This window comes from Bison bison, unplaced genomic scaffold, assembly GCF_000754665.1.
Source record: "Bison bison bison isolate TAMUID 2011002044 unplaced genomic scaffold, Bison_UMD1.0 scf7180017864340, whole genome shotgun sequence".
NCBI classification, from domain to species: domain Eukaryota; kingdom Metazoa; phylum Chordata; class Mammalia; order Artiodactyla; family Bovidae; genus Bison; species Bison bison.
In genome coordinates, this window is record NW_011494912.1 from 6,346,196 (window position 1) to 6,361,144 (window position 14,949).

Here is a 14,949-nt window from a genome sequence, read left to right on the forward strand (position 1 = left end):
GCTCTTCCGATCTCTCCCAAAGTTCACCCACACCCAGCCCCGGGCTCCTCAGCACTTGTTCTCCTATGGCTGTCCTCTGCCCATCTTCACCAGCCGCCTCCCCACTCTCCCACCTCATTGCTGGCAGTTTACAAACACGCTCCTGTGTCTCCTGTCTTAAAAACCAACCAAAACACCTCCCTGGGCCCCGTGCTCCGCCTCCAGCATCCAAGCCCCATTTCTTGCTTCCCTCACAGCAAAACTTCTGGAAAGAGTGTTCTATTCTCCAGTCTTCATTCCTTCACCCCTCACTTTTCTCCTCCACCCATGCCATCTCAGCATCCATCCCCATCACTCCCCAAAACTGTCCTTGCCAGGGTCCCCAGTGACTCCATGTTGCCAAACCCAATGGTCCTCCATTGGCCCTCATCCCATTGGCCACCCAGAAGCCCTGAGAGACTCCTACTCTCCCTCCCAAAACTTTCCTCCCAGGACACTGGGTTTTCTGATGCTGCTTCTGACCTGGCTGCTGCTTCTCATCTCCTTAGCCCTACCTCCCAGACTGTTCTGGGATCAGCACCCCTTCTCCATCTACTCATCCCCAAGTTCACGTCCAGCCCCATAGCTTTAAATACCATCCGAATGCTTGTGATTGTCAATCATATCGTATTCACACGCACATACCATCGCACATGCATACTAAGTCGCTTCAGTCGTGTCCAACCAGCTCTTTGCAACCCCATGGACTGTAGCCCGCCAGGCTCCTCTGTCCATGGGATTCTCCAGGAAAGAAAACTGGAGTGGGTTGCCATGCCCTCCTCCAGGGGATCTTCCCGACCCAAGACTGAACCCCTGTCTCTTACATCTCCTCCATTGGCAGGCGGATTCTTTACCACTGAGCCAGGAGGGAAGCTTGCACATACTGTTACATTTTAACATCTCTGATACTGAAATTCATGTAACAGTTGATGGTGTGCTATGGCTTAATTTGAAACATTCTTAGGTGCCATAGTATAATGCACTTCTTCCTACCAATGGCATATGAGAATCCATGAAATTCAATATGGCCCCAGAGTCTTCCTGGAACTCCAAACTTCCTTACTCAACTACTTACCTGATACCCTGTTCCCCATGGATCCCCCACAGGCATCTCAGACTTCACTTGGCCCAAGAAGAGCTGTTGGTTTCTACCTCCTGGGGATGATCTCTGGTTAGTGTCCCCAGTTCAATGAACGGCATGCCCAACCAGCAAGCCTCTCACACTGAAAATTTAGAGTCATCCCTAGTTGCTCCCACCCATAAGTGATCAGACACTCTGGTCATCTCAACTTCCAGAGCACCCCCTGAATCCACCCACCTCTCTCCACTTCCCCAGCTCTCACCCACTCTCATCTTGAGCTTGTGTCTACTTTTCCCTCAGCAGCCAGTGATCTTTTCAAAACCTAAATTAGCCCATCTCAGGGACCTCCAAAAAGTAGAGAAACTATAAACCTAAAGCAAGCACAAGGAAAGGAAATAGTGACCGACTGTATTTTCTTGGGGTCCAAAGTCACTCGGACGTGAAATTAAAAGACCCTTGCTCCTTGGAAGGAAAGCTATGGCAAACCTAGACAGCCTATGAAAAAGCAGAAACATCACTTTGCCAACAAAGGTCCATATAGTTAAAGCTATGGTGGTTTTTCCCGTAGTCACGTATGGATGTGAGAGTTGGACCATAAAGAAGGCTGAATGCATCAATGAAGAATTGATGCTTTCAAATTGTGGTGCCAGAGAAGACTCTTGAGAGTCCCTTGGACAGCAAGGGGACCAAACCAGTCAATCCTAAAGGAGATCAACCCTGAATATTCATTGGAAAGACTGATGCTGAAGCTGAAGCTGTAATACTTTGGTCACCTGAAGCGAAGACCCAACTCATTGAAAAAGACCCTGATGCTGGGAAAGATTGAAGACAAAAGGAGAAGGGGACGACAGAGGATGAGATGGTTGGATAGCCTCACTGACTCAATGGATATGAGTTTGAGCAAACTCTGGGAGACAGAAGGACAGGGAAGCCTGGCGTGCTGCAGTTCATGGGGTCGCAAAGAGCTAGACAAGACTGAGCAACTGAACAGCAAGCACAAGGAAAGACAAAGTATACAGAAGAGCAGGAATCAAATTAAAAATAGAAAATCAATAGAGAAAAATCAATAAAACCAAAAAGCTGGTTTTCTGTAAAGATCACAAAAATGACAAGGCTCTAGCAAGACTGACAAAGAAAAAAGGAAAGAAGACACAAATTATCAATATCAGGAACAACATAGGGAAGAGCATGACACACATCAATTTAACAACTTAGAAAAAAAGGGACCAATTCATCAAAAAACACAAATTACTCCAACTGACTCAATATGAAATAGATCATTTGAATAGCCCCATAAATATTAAGGAAATTGAATTTGTAGCTGAAAAACTCCCCATAAAGAAATCTCCAGGCCCAGATGTTCACTGGAGACTTTTTCCAAATGTTTCAGAAGAATTAATAACAATTGTACATAATCTCTTCCAGAAAATAAAAGAGGAGGGAGCACTTCCCAACTTATCATATGAGACCTTGATACCAAGTTCAGACAAAGACAGTACAAGACCAGAAACCTGCAGCCCAATATCCATCGTGAATACAGACACAAAGACCCTTAGCAAAATATTAGCAAATGGAATTTGTATTACATTTTTAAAAATTACACATCACGGCCAAGTGGAGTTTATTCCAGGGATGCGATGTTGGTTCAGTATCCCAAAACCATTCAATGTAATCACCATATTCACAAGCTAAAGACATCCCATGACCATGTCAATCAATGCAAAAAAAATTTTTTTTACCAAATTCAGTGCCCATGATTAAAAACTCTGAGAAAAACAGTAATAGAGAGAACTCCCTCAATCTGATAAAGAACATGAATAATACAAAAATTTTACAGTTAATATTACAGTTGAAAGTGAAATGCTTTCCCTCTATAATTGGGAACAAAGCATTCTCTCCACTCTTATTTATGAGTCCTGAAAGTTCTAGCCAGTGAAAGGGCAAGAAAAGGAAATAACAGACATACAGGTTAGAAAGGAATAAACAGGAGTGTTTCTATTTACAGATGACATGATTGTCTTTGTAGAAAATCTCAAGGAATCTATACCCAAACTTCCAGAACTAATGTGTGGGTTCAGCAAGGTCATAGGATCCTAGAAGATCAATTGTGTTTTTATGTACTAGCCATGAACACATGGATATCAAAATTAAAAATTCAATTTTACCAACTGTATTTAAAAAAACACCCTATTTACAATCATTTAAAAAAAAGAGAGAATTTATATGCCAAAAACTATAAGAAATCCAAGAAATCAATGAAGAAAGATGAAAGAAATAAAAAATTATCTAAATAAGTGAAATCCATATTTCTGGATTGGAACAGTCAACATAGTAAAGATATCAATTTTCCTCATGTGGATATACAGGTTTAATGCAATTTTTATTAAAATCTCATCAAGATTTTTGGTCGATAGAGACAAAATTAGTCTAAAGTTTATATGAAAAGACATAGGAACTACAGTAGCTAAAACAGTTTCAAAAGAGAAGAATGGGGGCTTCCCTGGTGTCCAGTGGTTAAGACTCCAAGCTTCCAATGCAAGGGGCACAGGTTCCATTCCTGATTGGGGAACTAAGATTCCACATGGCCCATGGCACGGCACCCCCCAAAAAAAATTTTTAAAAGAGAGAGAAGAAGAAAGTGGGAAAAGTCAGTCGACCTGATTCCAAGTCTTACACAGCTACAGAAATCGAGACTGTGTGATACTGGCAGAACTATAGACACACGTATCAATAGAATAGGAGAGAGAATTTAGAAAGAGCCGGACGTGACTGTGCCCAAATGATTTTTGACAAACATGCAAAAGCAATTTGATGAAGGGAGGATGTTTTCAACAAATGGTACCAAAACAGCTGGGACACTGCATAGACCAATAAAACGAACCTTGCCCTAAATTACACACCTCGTGCAAAAATCAACCTAACCTGGACCACAGACTCGTGTGCTAAATAAAAAACTATAAACTTTTTAGAAAAAAAAAATAGGGGAAAATCTTCTTAGACTTGACACCAAAAGCACAATCCATAAAACGAAAGACTGATCCACTGAACTTTGTTCAAATTAAAAACTTTTGCTCTGCAAGAGACTGTCATAAGAGGATGAAAAGGCAAGTTACAGAGAGGGAGAAAATATTTGCAAACCATGTACCTGACACTGGGTTAGAATACATAAAGACACCTCAAACCTCTACAGTAAAGAAAAAAACCCAACTAGAAAATGGGCAAGCGGCATGAAGAGACAGTTAATGAAAGAAGATATACAGATGGCAAATAAGCACATGAAAAGATGTTCAACATTATTAGCCCCTAGGGAAACGCAAATTAAAACCACAGTGAAACAGACTGCACAGAATGGCTGAAATAAAATATAGTGACCACACCAAATGCTGGCCAGGATACACGAAACTGGATCACTCAGACATTGCTGGTGGGAATGTAAAATGGTACAGTCACTCTGGAAACAGTCTGGCAGTTTCTTTAAAAACTAAACATGCAAATACCATGTGACCCAACAACTGCACTCCTGGGCATTCACCCAGAGAACCAAAAACCGATGTTCACAGAAACATGAATGTACACAAGTGTTTATAGCAGCTCTATTCATTACAGCCCCAAACTGGAAATGACCCAGTTGTTTTTAAATTAACAGACAAATGGTTAAAACTAACTGTGGCACATCCATATTACAAAATACTACTCAGCTAGAAAAAGGAAGAAGTTCTTTTGTGTGTGTACTGGGCACAGCATGTGGGATCTTGACACAACAGTATAGATACTGTGTACAAATACTTCTGGTTGTTCACTTAAAATGGTTAAGATGGCAAACTTTATGAGGATCTTAACACAATGTGAATTTACAATGACCTTGAAATAAAGTTTAATTTAAAAAAAATCCTAAAGCAAGTCATTTATCATCAGTACCTAACCTTTCAGTGGGGACTTCTCTGGTATTTCAGTAGTTAAGAATCCATCTTCCAATGCATGGGATGCAGGTTTGATCTCAGGTCAGGGAACTAAGATCCCATATGCTGCGGAGCATCTACGCCCGTGCACCGCCACAGCTGAGCCCAAGCACCCCAACTATAGAGGCCAGGCGCTGCCATGAAAGAGCCTGCACGACGCAACAAAGATCCTGGTGCCACAACTAAGACCAGACACAGCCAAATAAACAAACACACATTTCAAAAATAAAACCTTCCCTGGCTTCCCAACACTCTCTTACAATAAAGTCCAAACTGACCCTTGCTGAGATCAGTCTCTGCCTCTGTACTGTCCTCACCTGCTCTGCTTCTGGACACGGACCTTTCTCTCTCAAAGTCCTTCATTCAGGACCTTGCTGCCTTAGGGCCTTTGCACCAACTGTCTCTACCCCATCTTCACACGGAAGCTCTTTCTCTCGACTCAGCATCCAAGTCATCTCTTCAAAGAATCTCTCCCATGTCCTCTAAAGTTCCTGAGTCTTACTCAGTCACGTTACCCTTTTTAAATTTCCTGAACTCATTAGGAGGGTGTATTTTTTTTCTTGTTTTCATATTTCAGTTCAGTTCAGTCGCTCAGTCGTGTCCGGCTCTTTGCGACCCCATGAATCGCAGCACGCCAGGCCTCCCTGTCCATCACCAACTCCCGGAGTTCACTCAGACTCACGTCCATCGGGAGAAAGCAATGGCACCCCACTCCAGTACTCTTGCCTGGAAAATCCCATGGACGGGGGAGCCTGATAGGCTGAAGTCCATGGGGTCGCTAGGAGTCAGACACGACTGAGGGACTTCACTTTGACTTTTCACTTTCATGCATTGGAGAAGGAAATGGCAACCCACTCCAGTGTTCTTGCCTGGAGAATCCCATGGACAGAGGAGCCTGGTGGGCTGCTGCCTATGGGGTTGCACAGAGTCGGAAACAACTGAAGCGACTTAGCAGCAGCAGCACGTCCATCGAGTCAGTGATGCCATCCAGCCATCTCATCCTCTGTCGTCCCCTTCTCCTCTCGCCCCCAATCCCTCCCAGCATCAGAGTCTTTTCCAATGAGTCAACTCTTTGCATCAGGTGGCCAAAGTACTGGAGTTTCAGCTTTAGCATCATTCCTTCCAAAGAAATCCCAGGGCTGATCTCCTTCAGGATGGACTGGTTGGATCTCCTTGCAGTCCAAGGGACTCTCAAGAGTCTTCTCCAACACCACAGTTCAAAAGCATCAATTCTTCGGCGCTCAGCCTTCTTCACAGTCCAACTCTCACATCCATACATGACCACAGGAAAAACCATAGCTTTGACTAGCCGGACCTTTGTTGGCAAAGTAATGTCTCTGCTTTTAAATATGCTATCTAGGTGAATATAAACTCCACTGGGGGACTTCCCTGGTGGCTCAGACAGTAAAGAATCTGCCCTCAATGCAGGAGACTCAGGTTTGATCCCTGGGTTGGGAAGATCCCCTGGAGAAGGGCATGGCAATCCACTCCAATATTCAATCCCATGGACAGAGGAGCCTGGCAGCTACAGTCCGTGGGGTCACAAAGAGTCAGATATGACTGAGTGACTTTTGCTTTCACTTTTTCAAACTCCATCAGAGAGAAGATTTAGTCTTATTCACCATCATATTCCACTCCTGCCCCCATGGCACAAAGTAGGTTCCTTTATAAACATTTACTGAGACCCTTGAGTGCCTGAACAAACGCAGAGAAAAAGGCCTACGCAGGGCTCCTGCGGGAGAGGGTGGGGGCGCAGGGAGGGACTGGGGACACATGCCAATCCCCCAGTGCATTCCAAATCGGCCTCACTGTGCCCAGATTTGGTTACACTCATGTTTTCACAACCACACCCTCCCTTCCCCCACCTGCGTGGTTTTGTCATAAAAATGTCATCAGGGTGTAATGAAATAACGTGATGACTTCATAGTGCTCAGCAAAGAGAGGCCCCACCAAGGATTATGGCCCCGCTGATCCCCAAATCTCACTCTGCAGACGTGCAGAGACCCCTCCTCCCTGCCGTGGCCCCAGCGCAGGCTTCACACGGAGCCGGGTGGGCGGCCAGAGGGCGCTAGTGCAGGTGCCCCAAGCGCTCAGCAGCAAAACAGCTCCACATCCGCTCACGAGTCACTGGATGTTTACGCCTCTTCTCTGAGAGTCGGAGCCAACGTACCGAGGGCGTACCACCAGCAAGACACTGGCCTGGACGCGCTGTCACCCCAACGCCAAATGCCCCCAGTAACTTCATACGACGCATCATTTTTACAGAAGAAACAAGCCAGACCCCCACCCCCTTCCCTTCTCTTCCTCCCCTGTGTGGGCCCAGCCCGCATGTACCAGTTCCATTCGTGCTCCAACCATGCTTCTCACTCCCAAAAAGAGCCATCCTTCAGCGCCCCCATAAAGGCTTGAGGTGCACCCACCACAGGCACTGTCCTCCAGATTCAAGGGAGAGGCCAGTGGAGGCCTGGAAGCCAGACAAGGCTATTTAGCCAGGTGCTCAGAGAATGGTCTAGGAGAGGGGTGTGGACTCCGGATGGACACATTCTCCTGGCCTCGTGGACTCTGTACTCCACGAGGATGGGCATGGCCGGAGGACCAGAGTGGCCTCCCTAAAGGGTCTCCTTGACCTGAGTGGAAAGGCCATCTTCCCCAGGCACTCTGCTCTGCAGGGTGGTGGAGGGGTGCAGGCAGGCCCCTCCTTCATGCCTGTCCATCTCCTACGGCTCCACAGGTGCTAGAGAACATGGCGAGACAGCTGCTCTGAAAAAAACCCAGAGCTCTGACCCAGCAGGACACTCCCCAGGCACGAAGTGATGGATGGAGGGCTCCTCACTCAGCTCACCCTCCTTTCTGCCTCCCGCCTCCTGCTTTGGGTCCTCACTGCCCAAAGTGCTCCCATCAAAGAGAAAGAAATGCCTCAGCCAGTTGTCTTGGCAGGAAGAGTAGGGGAGATAAATCTATTTAACTGAAGGCTCCTGGACTAGACGCTGCAAATTCTATGGAAGGACCAGCTAAGCCCCAACTCCTCAGCTGTGTGACAGCACAGAGGTCCCTTCTGTCATCACCCAGCCCCATGCAGGGGTCTCCCTCCCCATGATGAGAGACCCTCCCAATCATGACCACTAGCTGTTACTGCTTCTTTGCTGTGAGTCCCTGCCTCAGCTCCGACGTCACCTCATCCCAGGAGACTTCCTGATCACCACCCCCTCAGGATGAGGTGCCTGGCAGAAAGGAAGTCAAAGGAGGCCAAGATCTTGAGCATATCATCGGCCCCACATGGAAGTACCTCTTCCAGATTGCTGTGACGTTAATAAGATCCCGTTATCAAAGACTCTTTTGGCAAACGCGGCAAACGCTGTCTCCTGCGTTCGACCCAAGGTATCGTGAGACACAGGAGAACACACACTTAAGACACAGAGCCTGCCCCAAAGGGCCCCCAGGAACCTCCCAAGCTCCTCCTGCCCTGAGGCTCTGCTGAGGGTTATCAGCCCAGTGAACAAATTTTTGAAGCACGCAGACTCTTAAGAAAACTATAAAATGATGCTTTACAGGATTTCCCTTGTGGTCCAGTGATTAAGAATCCACCTGCCAATGCAGGGGACACTGGTTCGATCCCTGGTCCGGGAAGATCCCACGTGCCGAGGAGCATCTAAGCCCACATATCCCTACTCCTGAAGCCCGAGCTCCGCAACAAGAAAGGCCACCATAATGAAAGGCCCTTGCATCACAGCCTCCACTCACTGCAACCAGAGAAAGCCCATCCATGCTGCAGTGAAGACTCAGGGCAGCCAAAATAAATAAATAAAATTTGTAAGTTATTTAAAAAGTATGCTTTAAAAAAATTAGACTAAGAAATAATAAGCTCACTGAGACAGAACTATACAATCTGGAGCTTTTTCTTTTTTCTAATTTTTTGCCCACAGTATGCAGCATGTGGGATCTTACCTCCCCAACCAAGGATTGAACACACACACACACCCCCCAAATAGGAAGCTCAGGATCGTAACCACTGGGCCACCAGGGACGTCCCTGGAGCTTTTTCTTACCTTGGTAAATGCCCCTCGCAGAAAGCCCCAGCTCAGGAAAGCCCTCCCCTCAGGTCTGGGCCCCCACACGTGTCCACACAGCATCAGTGACAGATGTAACTGCACTTGTAACCGTGGTGCTTTGACTAACGTCCCCCCTTCCCACCCCACTGTCATCGCCCCAAGTCAAGGACTGGTCTGCGTTCTCACCTGCATTCTCCTGGGAGCTTTGGCGTGTGTACAAAGGAGGAGGTCAACAAATGTTCGTTTGGGGGGAAAGGGGAGCTGGGCCTTGAAACCTCAGAAGCATCCCAATGGGGCCTGTTTGATGGGCCAGAGTCAAACCCAGCCCAGCCCCTGTGACTCCCTGTGACCGTGGGCAAGTCACTTTGCCTCTCTGAGCCTCCATCGCCTCATCGCAAGTTTGTAGACTGGTTTATCAGACAAGAACTTTGCTCCATAATGATCTGTGTTCCAGCTCACCATCACAAGCTCGCTGTGCATGAATTCTACATGTCCTGACAACTCTGATCTCATTTTATCCTCCAAAGATCATTGATTCAGTGATGTTTCTTGAGCCCCTGAACACCAGGCACTGGGAGCCTAGAGGGACTGAGACAGCCTCCTCTCCTGTGGCCCCCAGGCTGGTAGGCTGGGCAGACGATGACCAGGCTGACCACAGAATGAACGCTGTGGGTCAGAGAGCAGTAAATGCTAAGAATGAGATTAGGCGGGATAAAGGGCTGGAGAGTTACAGGGAGAGGGAGAGAAGAGAGACCCTGGAACAGAGGACAGCATCCCATAAGGCAACACAGGGTTTCCAGCTGCTCCAGCGTGAACACAGTCCAGGTGAAAGGATGGCAAAGGTGATGCCCCGGGGAGAGTCTGAGCCTCTAGGACAGCCTGGTCCATGTGCCCAGAGCCCAGGGAGCGAGACCGTTCATGGGGTCAGGAAGAGAATGGTCAGCCACAGAGAGAGGGATGGGCTTTTAAGTGAGATGGGAGCTCCTGGAAGATTTGGAGGAGGGCCATGCCATGATCAGCCAGAAGGAGCTAGAAGGGGACCGGAGGGATGCGGGGACACAAGTGCGGTGGCTGCAGCCAGGACAATGCCTCTTAGACGCGAAAACAGCAGAACTGGGACCTGAACGCAGGTTGCACTTGGTTCCCCAGGTCACTAGGCAGCAACCCGCCACCCCACCTGCCCAGCCAGCAGCCCGAGGTCACAGAGGGCGTGCACTCCAGTTCCAACTCAGACAAGAGTTACTGGCAAGGAAGAAAGGGGGGTTAACCCCTCCCTCCTTAACAAACAACAGTAACAGAAGTAGCGAGGACAATTACACCAGAAATGCAGTATTCCTTGAAAGAATGGGAATTGAGTTTTACTTCACAAAGCTCCTGCTGGCTGAAGTTTTGAAGGCAGAGGGCAGGCTCATGACAGACGCATGATTGAACATTCTGTTCTCGACTCCTGATGCCAAGGGGAGGGAGAGACCTCCCTGAAAGGCCTGTAAACACCCATTCCAAAGACAAGGCCCCGATGCTCCTGAACCATTGTTTTCGTTATTTCTTCAGTCATAAAGCAAAGAGCCCTTGTGAAAATCAATGAACATTTAACATTTTTTCAGGTGAGGTCAGTGACTCAGTACTTAGCTCATTTGGCTTTTCTTAAAGGTGCCTTACTGTATTTAGAAAATATAAAAACCTCAAGCTGTAATTTTGACATTAAGAAAGCCAGCCCACTGCTCCCTTCCTTCCAAGGTTTTCTAGTAAAGGGAATCCTGACAGTTCATTCTCTAAACCCAAATACAACCCAGTGGAGTGTGTGTGTGTGCCTGCATGCATGAACTTTTTTGTTCCACATTCAGTGCTTTGTGTTTGTCCAGGTTTTCTGATGTATAGCCCACTCATGCTCAGTCATGTCTGATTCTTTGTGACCTCATGGACGGTAGCCCGGCAGGCTCTGCTGTCTGTGGAATTTTCCAGGCAAGAAATACTGGAGTGGGTTTCCTACTCCATGGGATCTTCCTGACCCAGGGATTGAACCTCTGTCTCTTGGGTCTCCTGCATTGGCAGGTGGATTCTTTACCACCAGTGCCATTGTGGAAGCCCTTGTTTCCACCTTGGGAGCTGACCGTGGAGTGTACCCAACACACAGGACTGCAGTTAAAGCCCAACATGGAAAAACAAAAATACAACTGTTCATGTTTATGCCTCAACTCCGAAGACATAGGTATGAGTTTACTGAAGTCAAATCCTATGTCTTGTAAAGAGCCGTTTCCGAGCTGGGCTCCCTACTTGCACAAATCGAGACTGGTGGGATTGGAACTGTGAGACAGGTATACCCTCACTCCTCATGGCCTGAATTCCAGCCCCAATCAGCAGTTTCTCTGTTGGAGTGGTCGTTCCTCACAATGAGCAAGACCCACACTGTCAGGGTCACTTATAGACCCAACTCCAGAGACCCTTCTTCTCAGAAGATGCTCCCAGGATCAGATGATGATGACCCAGTCCTCTGATGACCCCTGATGATGAGAAAAGCAGAAGAGTCTTGGAATCTGGGTCCTGAGACATGAGGGAGGGAGGGAAAATGGGGTCTCTGTCCCCTCTGCTGAAAAGGAAAGGGAGTTAAGGGTAACTTCCCTGGTGGTCCAATGGGTAAGACTCTGTGCTCCCAGTGCAGGGGGTCCAGGTTTGATCCCTGGTCAGGGAACTAGATCCCACATGCCACAGCTAAGACCCAGTGCAACCAAGTAAATAAATAATAGTTTAAAAGAGGAAAGGGGGGCTAACATCTTTTCTTCATTATCAATCCATTGGTCATCCTCTAGCACAACATTTAAAAGTAGCCTTTTGCCTTCGATTTTTAATGGATGTATCCATTTACTTGGGCTTCCCAGGTGGCTTAGTGGTAAAGAATCCACCTGCCAAGCAGCAGATGCAGGTTCGATCCTTGACTCGGGAAGATTTCCCTGGAGAAGGAAATGGCTACCCACTCCAGGATTCTTGCCTGGGAAATCCCATGGACAGAGCCTGGTGGAATATAGTCCATGGGGTCACAAAGAGTTGGACACGACTGAGCGACTAAAGAGCAGCAGCAGAATCCACTTACTTACCATTCCTCCTGCAGAATGAATATATCAAAACACTTGTATACAACACAGACCACAACTAAAGAACCTCTACTACTAAGAAAATGATGAAAATCAAAAGTCACTATTTGGCAAACACCATAATAATAATTATGGCAAGCAAGAATCATCAATGGATGCTAAAATTACTGGGAGAAAGGAGGAAGAGGAACAGCATATCTGTCTAGACTCCAAATATCTCCCCATAATATACTTATAAATGGCAAAGAGAGAAATAATTACACAACAGTGGAGAAACCTGGCTGAGACACCACCTTAACCAAGTGATCAAAGTTAACATCAGCAGTATTGATTCTATGTACCTCTTCATATGTGCCCCAAGGAAGGTACAACATGCCTTTCACAATCTCCTCCCCCAAAATGCATGATCTCCATCGAATAACTGGTTAGTACTTTTACAAGTGCTGAGGTCATGAAAGACAAAGTAAGACCAAAAAATGGCCCCAGACTGGAGGAGACTAAGGAGACAAATGTAAAATGGGGAAAATAAAACCAGAAAAATGATATGAGTAGGATGGTTGGTAACATTTAAATAATGTCTTGGTTTAGAGTATTATATCATTGCTAATTTCCTGGCTTGGATAATTGTACTATGGTTCTAGAAGATATTAACCTTAGGAAAAATGCTATAGATTTAATGTCTGTGTTTCCCCCAACCCCCACCTCTAAATTCTTATGTTGAAACCTAATCCCCAGTGTGATGGTATTTGAAGGTGGGGCCTTCGGGAAGTGATTAGGTCATAAAGGTGGAGCCCTCGTGAACGGGATTAGCACCCTTTTAAAGACCCCAGGGAAGATACATTGAGAAAAGGACTGTCTATGAACAAGGAAGAGAGCTCTCTCCAGATAATGAATCTGGCAGCACATTGACTTTGGACTTCTCAGCCTCCAGAACTGTGAGAAATAAATGTTTGTCATTTAAGCCCCCCAGTCTATGGTGGTTTGATACAACAGCCCCAAAAATGGACTAAGGCAGGGAAGCTGATGAAAGGAAAAGCTACACAGAAACTCTGCTTACTAGTTTTTGCAACACTTGTGTAAATATAAAATTAAACTTTAAGAAAAGTTTGAAAAAACACTTGTAAAATTGTTAAAATATATATGATAATGTGATTGAAACATGGTCTGGAGTGGCTAAATTAGACAACCACTTAAATACCCATCAATTGAGGGAATGGGAAATAAATGATGATGCTCTTCTACAGTGGAATACTACACAGCTGTTAAAAATGAGGTGTCTCTATGGGAATATATTGCAAAATATTTTCCTGGGGGAAAACCAAGTTATAGAACAAAATAACATTACTTAATATTTGTTTAAGAAAATATGTTTACAATCAGGGACAAAGAGAATAGATTGGTAGCAGCCAAGGGGGGCCTTGGAAGTTTGGGATTAGCAGATGCAAACTGGTATATACAGAAAGGATAAACAACAAGGTTCTACTGTTTAGCATAGAGAACTATATTTGATATCCTGTGATAAACCAAAATGGAAAATAATATGAAAAAGAATATATATATATATATATACATATATGTATAGGTATAACTGAGTCACTTTGCTGCACAGAAGTAATGAACACATTGCAATTCAACTATACTTCAATAAAACATAAATTTAAAAAGAAAAAATATATTTACATATATACATATATGTGGAGAAAAAATCTGGAATGACATTTTAACAATGGGATTATGGAAGTGACACTGGAAGAGAAGAGAATGTTCATTTTTTACTTTACTCAGTTACTATCAAATGTTTGAACTTCTTTTTAGCAGTAAGGATATATCACTATCTTCATAATAAAAACAAACAATAATAATTCTGGCCTAGGAGCATACTCCTGTGGGTCCCACCAATTCATGCTGCAGGCTGATTCTGGGGTCAGCTCCATGCTGAGCCCTATAGTGGGCAGCGCTGTGTGGGCACAGGCCCCAACTCAGGGGCTCACTCAATCTTTGGGGATGAAAACATACCCAACTCATGATGACTCTGTGATGGTTAATTTTACATGTCAACGTGGTCGAGCCACAGTACCTAGCTCTATGGTCAAATATGAATGGATGTTGCCATGAAAGTATTTCTTTAGATGAGATTAACATTGAGGGAGTAAACTTTGAGTAAAGCAGATTACCCCTCCATAATATGTGGGCCTCATTCAATCAGGTGAAGGCCTTCAGAAAAAGACCGCCCTCCCCTGAAGAGGAGGAAATTCTGCCAGCGGATTGCCTTCTGACCCCAGCTGCAACGGTAATTCTTCCCTGTGTCTCTGGAGCCTACCCTGTAGCTTTTGGAGGTGCCAACCCCCACCACCACATGAGCCAATGCCTTAAAAATCTGTCCATCTCCCATATATATCTACTACCACACACTATTGGTTCTGCTTCTCTGAAGAACCTTGCCTAAAACAGATCCCCCACGCAAATGTCCTCTTAGTGGAGGGCACAAAGTGTTCTCTTAACACACAAGGGAGAGGGATTTGGAGTTTGAGGAGGGTAGTCCCAGGAAGAAGATGAGGAAGGGTCTTTGAAACAGAAAGCTAGAGCTGGAGACCAGTAGGGGTGAAACGGTAAGGAGTCCAGTTCCGGGAGCTGGAGCAAGACCTGAAGGGGCAGAGGACAAGGAGGCAGGCAAGGCTGGGTCTCAGAGTCCTTGGACGTCTAGTCACCCATTTAGACCTCTCCCTGTGAATGTTGAGGAGCTCCTGAGAGGG

General features: G+C 45.8%; 1 protein-coding gene across 1 annotated transcript in view; it reads right to left on the reverse strand.

The window, feature by feature from the left end:
• Positions 1 to 14,949, reverse strand: part of COL26A1 (collagen, type XXVI, alpha 1) — a gene marked incomplete at its 5' end in the record, with an annotated part of 122,916 nt that overhangs the window by 107,198 nt on the left and 769 nt on the right. The gene's annotated exons all lie outside the window — the stretch shown is intronic.